The sequence below is a fragment of the Neophocaena asiaeorientalis genome, unplaced genomic scaffold, assembly GCF_003031525.2.
Source record: "Neophocaena asiaeorientalis asiaeorientalis breed wild unplaced genomic scaffold, Neophocaena_asiaeorientalis_V1.1 scaffold481, whole genome shotgun sequence".
Lineage (NCBI taxonomy): Eukaryota > Metazoa > Chordata > Mammalia > Artiodactyla > Phocoenidae > Neophocaena > Neophocaena asiaeorientalis.
Genome location: NW_020174559.1, coordinates 92,342 through 110,735, shown reverse-complemented (window position 1 = coordinate 110,735; position 18,394 = coordinate 92,342). Strand labels below are relative to the sequence as shown.

General features: G+C 38.1%; 1 protein-coding gene across 1 annotated transcript in view; it reads left to right on the top strand.

Moving 5' to 3' along the window:
• LOC112408008 (alkaline ceramidase 3) overlaps positions 1-18,394 on the top strand; it is a gene marked incomplete at its 3' end in the record, with an annotated part of 109,438 nt that overhangs the window by 428 nt on the left and 90,616 nt on the right. The gene's annotated exons all lie outside the window — the stretch shown is intronic.

Sequence of the window (18,394 nt, the reverse complement as noted above, 5' to 3'; positions counted from 1 at the left end):
GGGGGGCCTCGAGGTTGGGGGGCGGAAGAGATGTGGAGAGCCCCTGCTGGACCTTAGGGGAAGCCTGAGGGGCAGGGTTGGGAATGGGGATTTCGCTGCCTGAGGGGCAAGTGGGGGCAGCCCGAGTAGAGCTTGGGACAGTGGGGGACTCTGCTCATTTGAATGAGGGCCCGGGACACCTGCGCCTACTGTTGCTGCCACCACCTTCATCGCAAGGGCACAGGAGAAGGGAACAGGTCCTAGCTCAGTCTTCCCCCAAATACGTGAAAACGCGGTCTTTTTCTTCCTCGTTCTCTGTTCCTGTGAGTCCTCCTTCGGTCACCTCCAGGGAACGGTTTTCCCGGTCTCAGATACCGACCCCCAACCCTTATCCCCCAGCCCAGTCTCACCCAGGATATCTTCGGGTACCAGCGATCACCTCCTTTCTGAGTACGATCATTCAGCTGTCTCCTTGCACCAGGAGTAGAAGGCAGCAGCTAGTCTGTACCTTCCGGCTCGTGCCAGGTTCCTAAGAGCACAAGGGATCAAGTCCCTACTCCACTCTGCCTCCTCTCCGACTACCTGACGAAGGTTAAGGTTCTTCTGAGGACGCTACTTGCACTGATTACACCTTCTGAGGACTTGGGGAAGAATTCTCCTCCAGCTGCTGCCCCTGACTGGCCCCTTGGGTGCTGTGTGTGTGTGTTTCCCCAGATGATTGTTCCTTCCAGGCTAGGAACAGGAAAAATCTGCCACTTCTTTTTCTGTAGTTTACTGTGGTCAAGTTTTGAGAGCAAAGCATTTGATCCTTCTTCAGGTACCTGCTTCTGGCAAGGTACAGAGGATATTTTTTGACTCACTATTACTGCCTTCTTTTAATTGGCTCAACTTTCTCAGGACATGAAGCAAAACTCTTTTTTAGCTAACCTTTCCATTGTTGGGTCTTTGTCCCAGACATGTGTTTGGCGTTGTAGGAAAGAGGCAAGACTTTCATGCCAGCTGATCCTACTTTATTGCATTCCCAGTAATTGGCTAGGATTAAAAAAGAAAAAAAAAAGAGAACTCTTTTGGTAGTTTTTAAGACTTTCAGTACTATTCCCTTTAAACTGTGATTTAGGCTGAGAGTTACTTTTCCTGGACTACTAGCTTAAATTAATAATTTTTATATAATAATGGATGGATATGGGCAAAGGGGTACATTCGTAGTATAATTACTGGGCAGCTCAAATGTTGGCAAAGGAAGTGCTTTATCAGTTTGCTGTTAGATCACATTGGCAAGCCCATACATGGTCCAGAGGAGGTCCACGAGAGAAGGGACTTAAAATTGTGCTTTCTGAACTAGAAATTTGTAATGTGGAAGAGTGAAACTCAGGGTCCTTAAAATGTTGAATGGGCTGTGATATAGAGCAGTTAAGCTTTCTGTATTTCTCTAGAATGTGGAATTAGAGCCTATGGGTGGAAACTGCCTGTAAGGGGAGAGATTTTGCTTCAACATAAGGAAAATTTTAAAGTTATAATCGTTGAATGGGTTGATTTGAGAGGTAGAGGGCTTGCTGTCACTGAAAGTGTTCAAACAGACCTTGCTCAACTAACTCACATGGATATTTTAGGGGGAATTAATTGTTTGGTAGAGAAAAGGGGTTGGCTTTAGTTGGCCTTTAGGTCCTTTGCAGCTTTATGGGTCAATATAGGTAATAATGACTCTTAGTTTAGAATGAAGGATTAGAATCCAAAGAGAAAACTGGGATTAGAATCAAAAGAGAAGACTGACAGTTAAGTCATGTGAGTTATGAGACAGCAAGATACTACTGTTCTGACAGATAGCTCTGAGAAATGGGAAATGGCTTTAGTTCTTAATGACCTCAGAAGAGGAAACTCTGAGCAGCTGGCAGGGAGGGTTTTGACATAGGAATCAGGGGTTGCAAGAACAGGATGAGTGAGTGTTGGCAGCCCTTTGCACTTGTACCTTGGGAGAAAATGATCTGGAGGAGGTTGAGGTCAACGTTCTCAGCCAGCAAGTGGTGTGTGTCTATCATATCTTTGAGTAAGAGACTTGATCTTTGAAAAATAGGCTGATTAATGTGTTTAAAACAAATGCAACTTTATCATCATTATAATATTTACAATAATGATAGAAATATTCAGAATAATAATAATGGTGATAATAGCTATATCTAAGTGCTTACTATGTACCACACTTTGCTAAGCACTTCATATATCTTATCTTTTTCGATATTTACCATAATTCCAAAAAGAAGGCATTATTATCCTTATTTCACAGATTAGGAAATTGAAACTCTAACAAATAATTTATCTAAGGTTGCAAAAAGTGGGGTAGAGGTAGTATTCAAGTTGAGGTCTGACTCTAAAGCTACTATACCATATTACTTCTATCACACATTCATTGTTTTGACCCTGCCTGCAGGGGATGAAGACAAGCATGACTAATATACTATCACAGATGACAAATTGAATAACTATTCAGGAAGCCTATCTTTCGGCATTGGGGTGTGTGTGTTTTGGGTAATCTAAGGACAAGTTTGGGGAATTGCATGTAAAGATGGCAACAGTTCTCAGTCACTGAAAAACCTGAAACGCTGTCTTCTTAACGTCATCCAAGATGAGCTCATATTCCTTTTTTGCTTGGGTGGATTGTAAGAATGAGGGGAAAAGGTAGCCAGTTTCTCTTCAGTTGTGAAATACTAAGTGCCTTGATGTGCCAGAAGTTACAGGTACTTTGCATGGTAGTATGGGACAATACAAATGACCATGCAAGTTAAAACCTGGCAAAGAAATCTTCATAATCAATGAGAAAAGTTATGAGTACTCCGTGACCTTTACACATTTTTGTCAAACATTGTAAATCCTCTTATTGTTAGTCATAAATATATGGAGAAATGGAAAAAATGTTAAAACTAATATTTATTTAGTACACTGTAATTTAAAACATTACAAACATTGAGAATTAAAATGTGTTATTTCTTTGTAGAAGAACTTATCTAGAGTAATTTGAGTAGTACTTGCCTTCTTGTCATGTAACTTATGATATGGAATGAGTATTTTTTTCTGTGCCTTGGTGGATTGTCATGCTCCTTTCTAACTTTGGATCAGGTTCCAACACTGCATTCTTTGCACTTTCAATATTGTGAAATATTTCTGAGAGTTCCTTTAATGCGGAGTTTTGCTGGTTCACTTCTGTTCCATCTTCATCCTTTTCTCACAATCACTTTCTTCATTTGTGTCGGTAAGTTTGCCTTCACTAAGTTCCTCTGGCTGCATATCTAGTCTCTTGAGTGGCAACAGGGTCAACATTGTCATGGCCAGTTATTTCTTCTATAACTCCGTTTATGTTTGATTGGGGTTTTATTTCCAACACTATTACTTTTTAAAAAAATTTTATTTTATTGAAGTATAGTTGACTTACAATGTTGTATTAATTTCTACTGTAAAGCAAAGTGATTTGGTTATACATATATACATTCTTTTTCATATTCTTTTTCATCATGGTTTATCACAGGATATTGAATATAGTTCCCTGTGCTGTACCGTAGGACCTTGTTGTTTATCCATTCTCTATATAATAGTCTGCATCTGCTAATCCTAAACTTCCAATCCATCCCTCCCCCACCCCCTTAACACTATTACTTTTTGTTTCTTTGCTGCACTTTCATCATTGTTGGTCTGTTCCACCTTTCAATTATCCATTTTTGTAGCATGTCACATACATTCATCACCAGGAGACAAGGAGGCAACTCAGCTACATGCTTTGCTGAACATGTACATGTTCAGTCTGTACATGAATTGAATAACAGATGTGCAGTGACTAAACACCAACAGACTTTGCCCTGGTCTTTTATCTGTAGTTAGAAATTTCGGCAGAGAGATATTTTTCTGTCAGCACTTTGAAGATATTATTCCATTGTATCCTGGCTTTTACTGTTACTGATGAGGAGTCCACCAACGGCCTAATTGTTGTTCCTTTGCAATTTATTTTGTCAAATCCACCAATAAACTTTAAAAGAAGTGACTTGGTTAGTCACCGATTGTGATGTACTTCTATTACTTACATAGTCATTTGTGGATTGAAGATCTAGTAGTGAGGTTTGTACTGTATTCAGTTATTCACAGTTAATATACTATGGTAACTGAAATTTGAATTGTGTTGTCGGGGAATCGGTATTGTTTAACGAAACTGTGGTAACTGAAATTTGTGCATATTAGAGCTCTGCAAAGTGAAGACTGCTTGTGTATTTCTAATCCTAGTAACATTCCTAGTAAGTAGGTGGTGTTATCCCCATTTTATAGGTGAGAGAACTGAGTCTTAGAGAAGTTAACTTGCTCAGTGTCATATAGCTGTTAAGTGGCAGAAATGGTATTCAAATATAGGTCTGACAACTCTTTCTACTAAGAAACACTGTAACAGGAAGTGGAATTTCAGGTGCTGTCGTTTTTATGGAAGAAATATTTCCTAAAGGGAAGCAGAAGGGAATTCTGTGTTTTAATTATGGCCTCAAGGGAGAATTACCCGGTTAAATTTTTTTTTCAGAATGTTTAATTTATTCAGCAAGTATTTATTGAAAACTTATTTTGTCATTGACTTAAAATACAAAACTATACAAAGACTGTCTCTCTGTTCAAGGTAGCTAATAAGCCAGTAGAGATATGAACAGATAAGTTCAAATAGGCATTTCCTACTTTCAAGGGAAATGCATTCCTAAAAATGTATTTGAAAGAAGAATGTTTAAAATTTGATGTATTATAAAGGAAGGTTTATTTATCAGAAAGCTAAAAAATATTTTTAAATCCTAATTATGGGTTTCATAGGAGCTACTTCAGTCTGAGGGGGTAACCTGGCTAGTAAGACTTTCATGGATGGGGAGCATGGGTGGTAACTTCTGGTAGGACCATCTAGCTATCTCCCTTTTGTCCTTGGGCTAGGATGATTCAAGCTAGGTAGGTGTTGTCTCTCCTCACAGGTTTGCTGTCCCTCTCCCCATCCTATTCATAGGAATTGAGCAGAAGGGAAGCAGGGCAACCCTCAGTCTTTACACCTTTATGATGGGATTTGCTTAGATGGGATAAAGGAGTCTGTCTTTCATTGCCAGGGCAGCACAAGACTAGAGAGGCTTTAATCAGCTGCCCCTGCCGTACACATATGCCACTCAAGGCATCTAGCTGCTTGTACCTCCTTGCACCCTTTTCCTTTCGTTTTTTCAGGCCCCTTCCCACTATCTTCTCTGAATAGTAGCCTCAAGGAAGTGAGCGTGCTTCAGGCTTCTTTCGGCCATGGGGTTCTGTGGGCTAGTGGAGTGACATCCTGTCACCTTAAGGAAGATAGTCTTTTTCCTGAGGGTTATTGATGAGCAAGCATCACTGCCTCTGACTCATAGCTCAGAAACACCGTAAGTCCACTGAAGAATGAAGGCCAAATGAAGGGTCAAATTTAGTGTACCAAAGGGTTTAGATTTAATCTATACAGTCAGAGACTGCCAGTAAATTGTTCCGGGTGCTATGATGGACATATGTATATGGTGCTTTGGAATGCAAGGAAGGGGTTCTTATTAAAAACTTAAAGCATAAAGGCTTTACAGTGTTAGTGCTGGAAGAACTGCCATACCAGCTAGCTAGCTGGTTGGTTGTGTATTTATTTATTTATCAATCATTGTGGAAAGACACACATAACATAAAATTTACCGTCTTAACCGTTTTTCAGTGTACAGTTCTGTAGTGTTAAGTACACTGACACTGTTGTGCAACCAATCTCCAGAACTCTTTTCATCTTGTAAAACTGAAACTCCATTTCCATTTAACAACTCCGTATTCCCTCCTCCCCCGCTGACCCTGGCAACCAATCTTCTGCTTTTTGTCTCTATGAATTTATATAAGTGGAATCAACAGTGGGTTTTTTTGTTTGTTTTTGGTGACTGGCTTATTTCACTTAGCATAATGTCCTTATGTAGCATTTTGTAGCATGTGTTAGAATGTCCTTCTTTCCAAAGGCTGAATAATATTTCATTGTATGTATACACTACATTTGCTTATCCATTCATCCATTGATGGACACATGGGTTGCTTCCACCTCTTGGCTGTAGTGAATAGTGAGGCTGTGACATGGGTGTACAAATATCTCTTCAATCCAAAAGTGGAATTTCTGGATCATATGGTGACATAGTGTCTATTTTAACTTTTTCATTAGAAAGAAGCATTTTATTATTTTCTGTCATGGGCTCCATGAATTTATTATTATTTTTATATAAATTGTAACTTATTATTTCTACATTAATTATTAATGTACTTTATCCCCATTTCAAATAATCAGAGGCACATGTGACTATCAATTAGAGGAGATCTAGTCACTGTTACTACACTGTATTGATCCATATGAGATATATGAGATAAGGTAATGTATTACCTTAATATATTGATATAATTCTAGTCCAAAGCAAAAGAGCATAATAATTTCATTGCAGCCTTATTTCAGATAAATATGATTTTTGAGATACTGAAAATAGCCAATAGAAATAATAAAAGCTAACATTATGGGACACTATGTGCAAAGCTCTATGTGTATATTATCTTATACGAACCCTTATTATAATCCTTATAAGAACTCTTTTAAAGTTTAAGACGTTTAAGTAACTTGCCCTAGGTCAACACTATTAAGTGGCAGAGCCTAAGGGACCCAAGGGCCATTTGATTCTAAAGCTATGCGCTTAACTATCATACTATCTTGCCTCCCTCCGTTACTACTTTTTCAGACCCCAGTGCATCCAGGGACCTCAGGTTGGTAACTAGTGGTCTAACCTTCTCATCTTGCATGCAAGGAGAAGGACCTTGAGAGTTGACATGATTTGCTCAAGATTATCTTGCCAATTAGTTGTGAAACCTAGACCAGAATCCACATTCAGTAGTTTCTCAGTATGGGAAATAGTAGAGCTGAGGAGGATGATGTTAAATATTGTTGATGTCATATTGTTAATGGGTTACCAGGTCATAGGACTTCCTCAGAACAACAAGAGCTCCTAATTAACTATTTTTTTTATGGTGAAGATACCTAACGTCTGTAGAGTGCTTTATAGTAATTCTGCTCAGATTTTAATGTGCATGTGAATTCCCTGGAGGTCTTGTTAACATTCATATTCCAGTACAGTAGGTCTGGAATGTGGCCTTAGATTCTGCATTTCTTATAAGCTATGAGATGACTCCAGTGCTGTTGGTCTGGAGATTATACTTGGAGAAGCAAGACTTTATAGTTCAAAAAACACTGTTAATTCTTTTTTTCCTATGGGGTGTAAGCGTTATCACTGTTTCTGTGTAAGGAACCAGGTTCAAAAGGATAAGTGACTTGTTCAGGATCACAGGGCTGGTACTGGAGCCTAGGTTTCTAACTTGAAAATCAAGTTAGGTATTGATCACTAACCCCCTCCTCCACCCTGCTCCCAGCAGTAACAGGCCAAAAATACTGCATGTGAACTGAAGTTTGAAAATGATTGTTCTGGGTAATGAGCTAAATTGAATTTAAAATTGAACATGTTACATTTTCATTTTAGAAACAGTTTTCTTTCCATTTGTTCCCAATACCTAAGCGAAGCTCAAACCAAACTATCTTTCAGACTTTGGTCTATAGTTAGTAATTAGTTGTAAGTGGATCTGCACAGTTCTAGCCTGTTTTGTTCAAGGGTCAACCGTATGTACTGTGTTTTTTCCTATATATACATACCTATGGTAAAATTTAATTTATAAATTAAGCACAATAAGAGATTAATAACAGCTAATAATAAAATAGAACAGTTATAACAATATACTGTAATAAAAGTTATGTGAATATGGTCTCTCTCAAAATATTGTACTGTACTTACCCTTATTGTTGTGATAATCTGAGATGATAAAATGCCTACATGATGAGAAGGTATTGTGATCTAGTGTTAGGCTACTATTAACTTCTGATTATGCAGAGAAGGAGATTCATTTGCTTTGGGTGATCCTGGATCATTGAACTGTAATGATGTGGATGGTTGGATGTCAGGAGCAGATGATGTTGACGGCTGAGGATCCTAGGTGGGACAGAGCAGGACGTTGCAAGGTTCATTATGCTACTCAGAACAGTGCACAGTTAAAACCTTATGAATTGTTTATTTCTGGAATTTTCCATTTAATATTTTCAGACTGCAGTTGACTATGGGTATTTGAAAGCTTGGAGAGTGAAACCGCAGATTAGGAGAAACTACTGTACTTGAAGGCTAAGTACAGTTTGAAGTCTAATCTTGATTTAGCATTTACCTAGGTCATCCAAGATTTTAACTAGGAAAAATTGTCATTTGGTAGCACATGTTGGAAGAAATGATTTATTTCCTTTTTTTTTGGCTGCGCCGTGCAGCATATGGGGGATCTTAGTTCCCTAACCAGGGATCGAACCCATGCCCCCTGCAGTGGAAGCGCAGAGTCTTAACCACTGGACCGGCAGAGAAGTCCCTATTTACTTATTTTAGTGGAACAGTAATTGATGTATGGGTAAATAAGGAGAACAAATACCTCAAATTGTAATTTGGGCAACTTTACTAACTGGAATACAGAGAATAGTAAACATTTAAAGTTTTGTCCAGTACACTATTATTTCAGGTTGAAATTTTAAGTTGTTTATTTGATTTTGGGGTTCTACCCTTGTTCCTTTGCCAACTGTTTCATAGTGGGCGGAAAAAAACACTCACCCGGAGAGTTTTCGGTAGTGCAACAAAGAGTGTTTTATAATAAATAAGTAAGGGCTGCTTCCCTGGTGGCGCAGTGGTTGGGAGGCTGCCTGCCAATGTAGGTGACACGGGTTCGAGACCTGGTCTGGGAGGCTCCCACATGCCGCAGAGCAACTAGGCCCGTGCACCACAACTACTGAGCTTGCGTTCTGGAGCCCGGGACCCACAACTGCTGAAGCCCGCGCGCCTAGAGCCCGTGCTCGGCAACAAGAGAAGCCACCGCAATGAGAAGCCCGCGCGCCACAGCGAAGAGTAGCCCCCGCTCGCCACAACTGGAGAAAGCCCACACGCAGCAACGAAGGCCCAATGCAGCCCCCCCCACAAAAAAAAATAAGGGCATGAAGAAACATTTTAGGACCCAGAAAAATGATTGAGCCCAAAAGAGACAGCAAAAGCAGTTTATGGTGACATGAAACCCTACATGCTTTCCTGTGGGGAAGGTACCTGACATAATGACTTGAAGTCAGAATAAGAATCCTCTCTGAACTTTGCTCCATTGAACATTGTGACTTTGGGCAAATCACTTAATCATTCTTTGTACCAGTTTATTTTCTATAAAATGAGAACAATGAATATCTGGTAGGGTTGTGAGGATTAAATGGCATGATACATGTGAAAACGCACAGGGAAGTGCCTGGCAAATACTAGGTGCTCAATAAAAGTCGAATTGGAATCTAGTCAAGATAAGTTTAAAAAATAAATACTACTTTGTTATAGTTGTGACCTTATCTGTGATGCTTAGTTTTATGTGTGAACTTGGCTTGGCTACAGTATCCAGTTACTTAATCAAATACTGATCTAGGTATTGCTCTGAAGGAATCTTGTAAATGTGGTTAACACCTACAGTCAGTAGACTTTAAGTGAAGATTACCCTCAATAATGTGAGTGGGCCTCATTTAAACAGTTGAAAGGCCGTAAGAGCAAACAGAGTTTAGGGATTGGGGTAGGGAAGTTAAACCTTTATTTGGGGAGGTCTCCTATCTGACCCCTCACCTTGGTGGACTTCCCCTCCCTTCACCCCTCTTCCCTTTCTTCCTTCTTTGTTTCATTTATTTGAATATTTTGAATATACCAGAATTTTTAGATGTTTTCAGTGGAAAGGTCGGTTGGAGTATCTAGTGTGCCGCACCTTAACCCGATTGCTTTTGCATCTGCTGTTCCCTTGTCATTTGTAGCTGCATTCCCAGTCAGTGGATACCTCTTTAAACCTTGACTGATTACTCCTTACAGAATTAGGTGCTTCTTCTGTTTCCATTTGAAGACTTTCTATTGACTGAAGGATAAAGGCCAAATAGTAAATATGGCATGAAAAGCCCCTTTTTTTAATGAATATTTTCACATGTACAGCAAAGTTAGAAGAATTTTGCGGTGATTATCCATTCACCTATTGCCTAAATCCTACCAATAACATTTTAGTATACAGTACTTTTTTTAATCATATATCTATTTATCCATTCCTCTATCAATTCATTTTATTTTTGATACATTTTAAAGTAAATTGCGAACATCTGTATACTTTCCCTCTAACTATTTCAACATACATATCATTAAAGTTCAATTCTCTGTTTTTTCTTTGGATGTAAAATTTGTATTCAATGTAAATGCACAAATCGTGTGTATTTGCTGAATTTTAAGAAGTGCATTTATATGCATAACGAAAACCCCTATCAAGATAGAGAACTTTACCTGTCAAACATGAAAGTTCTTCATGCCCCTTCCCTGTAATTCTCACCTTCACCTTCCCTCTTCTCTCCAGGGCAACTATCTGTTCTGATTTTTTTCTTCACCGTAAATTACATTTGTTCATTCTAGGACTGCATGTGAGTAGAATTATATAATATTTACTATTTGGTGTCAGGTTTCTTTCACTTGAGGGTTCCTTTTCCTCCACACCCTCTCCAGCATTTATTATTTATAGACTTTTTGATGATGGCCATTCTGATTGGTGTGAGGTGATGATACCTCATTGTGGCTTTTTTTTTTTTTTTTTTGCGGTACGCGGGCCTCTCACCGTTGCGGCCTCTCCCGTTGCGGAGCACAGGCTTTGGACGCGCAGGCTCAGCGGCCATGGCTCACGGGCCCAGCTGCTCCGCGGGATGTGGGATCTTCCCGGACCGGGGCACGAACCCGCGTCCCCTGCATCGGCAGGCGGACACTCAACCACTGCGCCACCAGGGAAGCCCCTCATTGTAGTTTTGATTTACATATCTCTAATAATTAGTGATGTTGAGCATCTTTTCATGTGCCTGTTGGCCATCTGTATGTCTTCTTTGGAGAAATACCTATTTAGGTCTTCTGCCCATTTTTTGATTGGGTTGTTTGTTTTTTTGATATTGAGTTGTATGAGTTGTATGGAAATTAAGTCCTTGTCAGTTGCATTGTTTGCAGATATTTTCTCCCATTCCATAAGTTGTCCCCATGTACATACATGCTTTTTTAAAGTAGATGTGAGGGCAGTCTGGCTTTGTTGTCTGATATTCTGTTGATCTGTTGATCACTGGAGTTGATTCAATTAGGCTTGCCAATCAAATGGATATTCTTTGTTCTTACTATTCTAGGAATGTCCAATTTAAAGCTTGACAGTTGAAGAGAATTATGACCTTGATAAAGGAGGACTATTCTTTGGTTAAGAGCAGCCATCATTGGGTAAACATTCAGCCTCCTATGTGCCCTTCCCTCATCCCATCTTCTTTCTTTTTCTTCAGAGATAACCACTATCCTTAATTTAGTGTTTCATTTCCTAGTCTTTTACCACTTAAGCATTCCTAGAAAATACAGTTTAGGTTTGCTTGTTTTACATTTTATGTGAGTGGAATTTTACTATATATACGTTCTTCTGCAACTTGTTTTTTTCACTCAAATTGTGGTCCTTAGTATCATCCATGTTCCTGAGAATTATCTACGTTGATAGGTTAGGTAGTTCATTTTTTTTCTTACTGTTGTTTAGAATTTCACTGTATGAATATATTGATTTATCCATTCTTCAGTCGTTGGATGTTTTGTTGTTTCCAGGTGTTTGATATTACAAATAATGCTATGAACATTCTTGTACATCTTCTGGTACACACAAGTGTAAGAGTGTCTGTATATATTTAGGAGTATAATTATTAGATTGTAGAGCATGCCCATATTCAACTTGTATTAGATCAGAGGTTCTCAGACTTTTTGGTCTTATGACCCCTGTACACATTTAAAATTATTGAGAACCCTGGAGAACTTTGTGAGTTAAGTCTATTGGTATTTACTATATTAGAAGTTAAAATTAGAAACAAATCTTTATTAGTCCATTTAAGATTCGTGTCTATGAGAAATGAGATTTGTCCTGCTGTTGAATCAGTAGTTTGTTCCTTTTTATTGCTGAGTAGTATTTCATTATATGAATATACTATAGTTAGTTTATCCATTTACCTATTGATACTAGGACTGTTTCCGTTTTTGGCTATTATGAATAAAGCTGCTATGAACATTCTTATTCAAGTCTTTTTGTGAACATACATTTTTCATCTTTCTTGGGTAAATTCATAGAAGTGGAATTACCAGGTCATAGAGTTAGTTTATGTTTAGTTTTTTAAGGGACTGCAAGACTTTTTTCCAAAGTGATGTAACTTTTCATTCTCATCATGGAAGGTTTGGGTGCTCCACACACTCAAGGACATTTAGCGTTGCCATAATTTTTAATTTTATCTATTCTGGAGTGTGTATAGTGGCATCTCATTGTGATTTTTTTTTTTATTTTGTTGCGGTACGCGGGCCTCTCACTGCTGTGGCCTCTCCCGTTGCGGAGCACAGGCTCCGGACGCACGGGCCCAGCGGCCATGGCTCACGGGCCCAGCCTCGCCGCGGCATGTGGGATCTTCCCGGACCGGGGCACGAACCCGCGTCCCCTGCATTGGCAGGTGGACTCCCAACCACTGCGCCACCAAGGAAGCCCTCATTGTGATTTTAATTAGCATTTACTGATAACTAAAGATGCTGAGCACATTTTCATGTGCTTCTTGGACATTTGTATATCTTCTTTTGTATATTGTCTTTTCAGATCTTTTGCCCATTAAAAAAAGTTGGGTTGTCTTTTTATTTTTTATTTTTAAAATTAATTTTATTTTTGGCTGCAGTGAGTCTTCGTTGCAGCACGCGGACTTTCTCTAGTTGTGGCGAGCGGGGCCTACTCTTCGTTGCAGTGTGCGGGCTTCTCATTGCGGTGGCTTCTCTTGTTGCGGAGCACAGGCTCTAGGTGCGTGGGCTTCAGTAGTTGTGGCACACGGGCTAAGTTGCTCCGCGACATGTGGGATCTTCCCGGACCAGGGCTTGAACCCATGTCCCCTGCGTTGGCAGACAGATTCTCAACCACTGTGCCACCAGTGAAGCCCGGGTTGTCTTTTTATTAAATCTTTTAAATTAATTTATTAATTTATTTATTTTTATATTTATTTTTGGCTGTGTTGGGTCTTCGTTTCTGTGCGAGGGCTTTCTCTAGTTGCGGCAAGCAGGGGCCACTCTTCATCGCGGTGCGCGGGCCTCTTCACTATCTTGGCCTCTCTTGTTGCAGAGCACAGGCTCCAGACGCGCAAGGCTCAGTAGTTGTGGCTCACGGGCCTAGTTGCTCCGTGGCATGGAGGATCTTCCCAGACCAGGGCTCGAAACCGTGTCCCCTGCATTAGCAGGCAGATTCTCAACCACTGCACCACCAGGGAAGCCCCCGGGTTGTCTTTTTATTATTGAGTTGCAAGGTTCCTTATATATTCTGGACATAAGTCCTTTTATCAGATGGATGTTTGGTGACTGTTTTCTCCCTGTCTATGTTTTGTCTATTCATTTTCTAAAAAGTATCTTTTAATGAGGGGAAGTTTAAAATTTTTATGGAGTCTAATTTATCTTTTTTTTTTATAGTTATTGCTTTCCTTATCCCATTTAGAAACTTTTGTCTACCCTCAGATTATAAAGGTATTTTCCCATATTCTCTTATAGAAGTTTTATAGTTATAGCTTGATATTTAGGTCTATATCCATCTCAAATTCATTGTATATATGGTGTGAGGTAGGGATTGAAGTTTATTTTTTTCTCATATGCATGTCCAATTGTTACAGCGTTATTTGCTGAAAAAACATTCCCCCCCCCCCATTTGATTTCTTTTGCTCTTTTGTCAAAAATCAGTGAGCTGTACATGTAGGTCTGTTTCTGGGCTCTCTGCTCTGTTGATCTATTTGCATATCCTTATGCCATTACCACAGAGTCTTGATATATATAGCTTTATAGTGGACCTTGAAATCAACTACTATAAATCTTCCAACTTGGTTCTTTTAAAATATTGTTTTGGATATTTAGGTCTTATGCATTTTCATATAAATTTTTGAATCAGCTTGTCTATTATGGTGGTTTTAAAAGATGTGCACTTTGCTATTTCTCTGTAGAACTTAATTACCTTCCCCTTGAGTGTGGTCCAAATTTAGTACCTTGCTTCTAATAAAATAAATTAGAAGTAATGTAATAAAACTTTGGATACTAGGTTATAAAAGGCATGACTGCTTCCCTCTTGGCCTCTTTCTTGGATCACTCACTCTAGGGGAAGACAGCCCTCATGTAATGAAAGGTCTATGTGATGAGGAACTGAGGCCTCCAGCCAACAGACAGGTGAATTAGCCATCTGGAAAGTTGACCTTCCAGCTCCATTTAGGCCTTCAGATGACTTTGGAGCTGGCCAACATTTTGACTACATTCCCATGAGAGATCTTGAGTCTGAACTGTTTCCATATTTTTGACTCTCAGAAATTGTGTGACATAATAAATGTCTGATGTTTTAAGCTGCTAAGTTTTGAGGTAATCTGTTATATAAAATAGATAATACATCAATTTTTCTTTTAAAAGCCTACTGGGATTGTATCATATTATAAATCATCTTGGGGAAACAGACATCTTAAAAATATGAGTCTTAACAATCCACCATGTTATATTTCTCCATTTATGTAGGTCTCCTTTAATTTTTCTCAGTAGTTTTCATTGTAGAGGTCTTAAACATCTTGTTAAATTTATTTCTAAGTACTTTATATTTTTTGATGTTCTTATACATTATATTTTAAAAATTTCATTTTTCTCATTGTTTCTCTATTGCTAGCATAGATATTTAAATTGATTTTTGTCATCATCCTTATATCTTCTACCTTGCTAAACTTATTAATTTTTTGTCACTAAGTAAATAATCATGTAATCTATGAATAGAAAGTTTCGCTTCATCCATTTCAGTAATCTTTATGCATTACTTTTCTTCCCATACTGTACTGGCTGTTGAGTAGAAGTGGTATGAGCAAACAGCTTTGCCATTTTTATTTTTTAATTTAAGGAGGAAAGCATTAAATATTTTATTATTAGATATGATGGGTTTTTTATTATTAGGTAAGCTGTAGATTTTTTGTAGGACTTCTTGGTTGAGGAAATTCTTTTCTTTTCCTGACTTGCTTGAGTTTTATCATGAGTGGGTATTGAATTTTGTCAAATATTATTCTATACCTGTTGAAGTGATTTTGTCCTTTCTGTTAATATGATGAAGTCAATTGATTGATTTTTTAATGTTGGACCAACTTTGCTTTCCTGGCCCATTTGGACATGATGTATTAGCATCTCTATCTCTCCTTCTCTATCTCTGTCTATGTCCATGTCCATATCCATATCTATATCTATAAATCTATATCTGGGTTTGATTTGCCAGTACAGTTGCCCCATGAACAACATGGGTTTGAACTGTGCAAGTCCACTTGTACAGGGATTTTTTTTCAGTGAATATGTGCTACAGTACTACATGATCCATGGTTGGTTGAACCCACTGATATGGACCCCATGGGTGCAGAGTGCGGACTGTAAAGTTATGCTCAGATTTTCAACTGCTTGGAGGGTTGGCTTCCCTAACCCCAGTGTTGCTCAAGGGTCAACTGTATTTTTGTTAAGGATTTTGTATCTTTGTTTATGAGAGAGACTGGTCTATAATTTTGTTTTCCATTATGTTTCTTTTGTCAGTTTTTTATAGGTTGTATTTTTCAAGAAATTTATTTTATGTAAATTGCTGAATTTTCTGATGTTCTCTTATTGGTCTTTTAATGTCTGTAGACTCTAAGGTGATCTCTGCTCTTGCATTCCTCATATTGGTAATTTGTGTATTCTCTCTTTTTTTGTTGATTAATCATCTTAGTGGTTTATTAAATGTTATTAATCATGTCAGGTACAACTTCTTGCTATGTTAATTTTCTCTACTTTTTTCTTATTCTATTCTTTTTTCTTTTACTTATTTTTTATTCAATTTATTATTTTTTTAGTTTCATGAGATAGAAGCTTAGAACACTAATTTTAGACCTTATTTTAAAAAATTAGAATCATTTATAGTTATAAATTTCACTCTTAGCACTCTATAGCTGTGTGTCAACACATTTTAATATGCTTTATTTCCATTCTTCCTGTGATTTCTTTTACATGACCCATAGGTTAAAGAAGAAATCACAGGGGAAGTAGAAATAAACTATAGGTTATATAGAAGTGTGTTGTCTAATTACCAAATATTTGGAATTTGCAAGGTATCTTTTTGTTAGTGATTTCTAGTTTAATTTCATTATGTTCAGAAAACATATTTTTATTTTTTAAAAAAGTATTTATTTATTTATTTAATTTTTGGCTGTGTTGGGTCTTAGTTGCGACGTGCGGGCTTCTCTCTCTGGTTGTGTCGCGTGGGCTCTTCGTTGCGGTGCACGGGCTTCTCTAGTTGCAGTGTGCGGGCTCAGTAGCTGCGGTGTGTGGGCTTAATTGCCCTGCGGCATGTGGGACCTTAGTTCCCTGACCAGGGATTGAACCCGCGTCCCCTGCATTGGAAGGTGGATTCTTAACCACTGGACCACCACGGAAGTCCCTCAAACATATTTTTAATTTAAATTCTTTTAAACTTATTGGCTTGTTTTATGGCTTGTCACATGTTTCACTTGGTGAATGTTCCACATGGATTTGCAAAGGATATATATTCTCTTTATGCATGTAGTATTCTATAATAGTCAGGTCAAATTGGTTGCTAGTGTTGTTCAAGTCTTCTGTATATTTACTGATATTTCTGTCTATTTCTGTTAATTATTAAGAAGAGTATTGGATCACCAATACTATACTACAACTTTAGTAGTATATTTTTCTATATCTCCTTTCTATTCTTATATGTTTTGATGCTACATTCTCAGGTATATACACTTCAGGATTGTCATGTAATCTTGAGGTATTCACCCTTTATCATTGTGAAATGTCCTTTTTCTCTGGGAATATGCTATGTTCTGAAGTCTCTTTTGCCTGATATTAATGTAGCCATTCATCTTTCTTATAATTTGCATTGGCATAGTACTTCTTTTTTATCCTGTTAATTTTAACCTGTCTGTATCTTTACATTTAAAGTGCTTTTCTTGTAGTTGCTTACAGTTGTCTCTCTCTCTCTCTCTCTCTCTCTCCCTTTCTTTTCTTTTTTTCTTTCTGGTCTAGTCTGACAGTCTCTGATTTCTTTTTTTTTTCAATTTTTGAATTTTATTTTATTTATTTTTTTAAACAGCAGGCCCTTATTAGTCATCAATTTTATACACATCAGTGTATACATGTCAATCCCAATTGCCCATTTCATCACACCACCATGCCCACTCCTGCCCCTGTCCCCCCTTGGTGTCCATACGTTTGTTCTCTACATCTGTGTCTCAATTTCTGCCCTGCAAACCGGTTCATCTGTACTATTTTTCTAGGTTCCACATATATGCGTTAATATAAGATATTTGTTTTTCTCTTTCTGACTTACTTCACTCTGTATGACAGTCTCTAGATCCATCTACGTCTCTACAAATGACCCAATTTTGTTCCTTTTTATGGTTGAGTAATATTCCATTGTATATATGTACCACATCTTCTTTATCCATTTGTCTGTCGATGGGCATTTAGGTTGCTTCCATGACCTGGCTATTGTAAATAGAGCTGCAATGAACATTGTGGTACATGACTCTTTTTGAATTATGGTATTCTCAGGGTATATGCCCAGTAGTGGGATTGCTGGGTCATATGGTAATTCTGGTTTTGTTTTTTAAGGAACCTCCATTCTGTTCTCCACAGTGGCTGTATCAATTTACATTCCCAACAATAGTACAAGAGGGTTCCCTTTTCTCCACACCCTCTCCAGCATTTGTTGTATGTAGACTTTCTGATGATGACCATTCTTACTGGTATGAGGTGATACCTCATTGTAGTTTTGATTTGCATTTCTCTATTAGTGATGTTGAGCAGCTTTTCATGTGCCTCTTGGCCATCTGTATGTCTTATTCGGAGAAATGTCTCTTTAGGGCTTCTGCCCATTTTTTGATTGGGTTGTTTGGCCTTTTCTTCCAGGTTGTCCATTTTATTGGCATAGAGTTGCTTGTAGCAGTCTCTTAGGATGCTTTGTACTTCTGTGGTGTCTGTTGTAACTTCTCATTTTTCATTTTACTGATTTGAGTCCTGTCCCTCTTTTTCTTGATGAGTCTGGCTAATGGTTTATCAATTTTGTTTATCTTCTCAAATAGCCAGCTTTTTGTTTTATTGATCTTTGCTATTGTTTTCTTTGTTTCTATTCCATTTATTTCTGCTCTGATCTTTATGATTTCTTTCCTTCTGCTAACTTTGGGTTTTGTTTGTTCTTC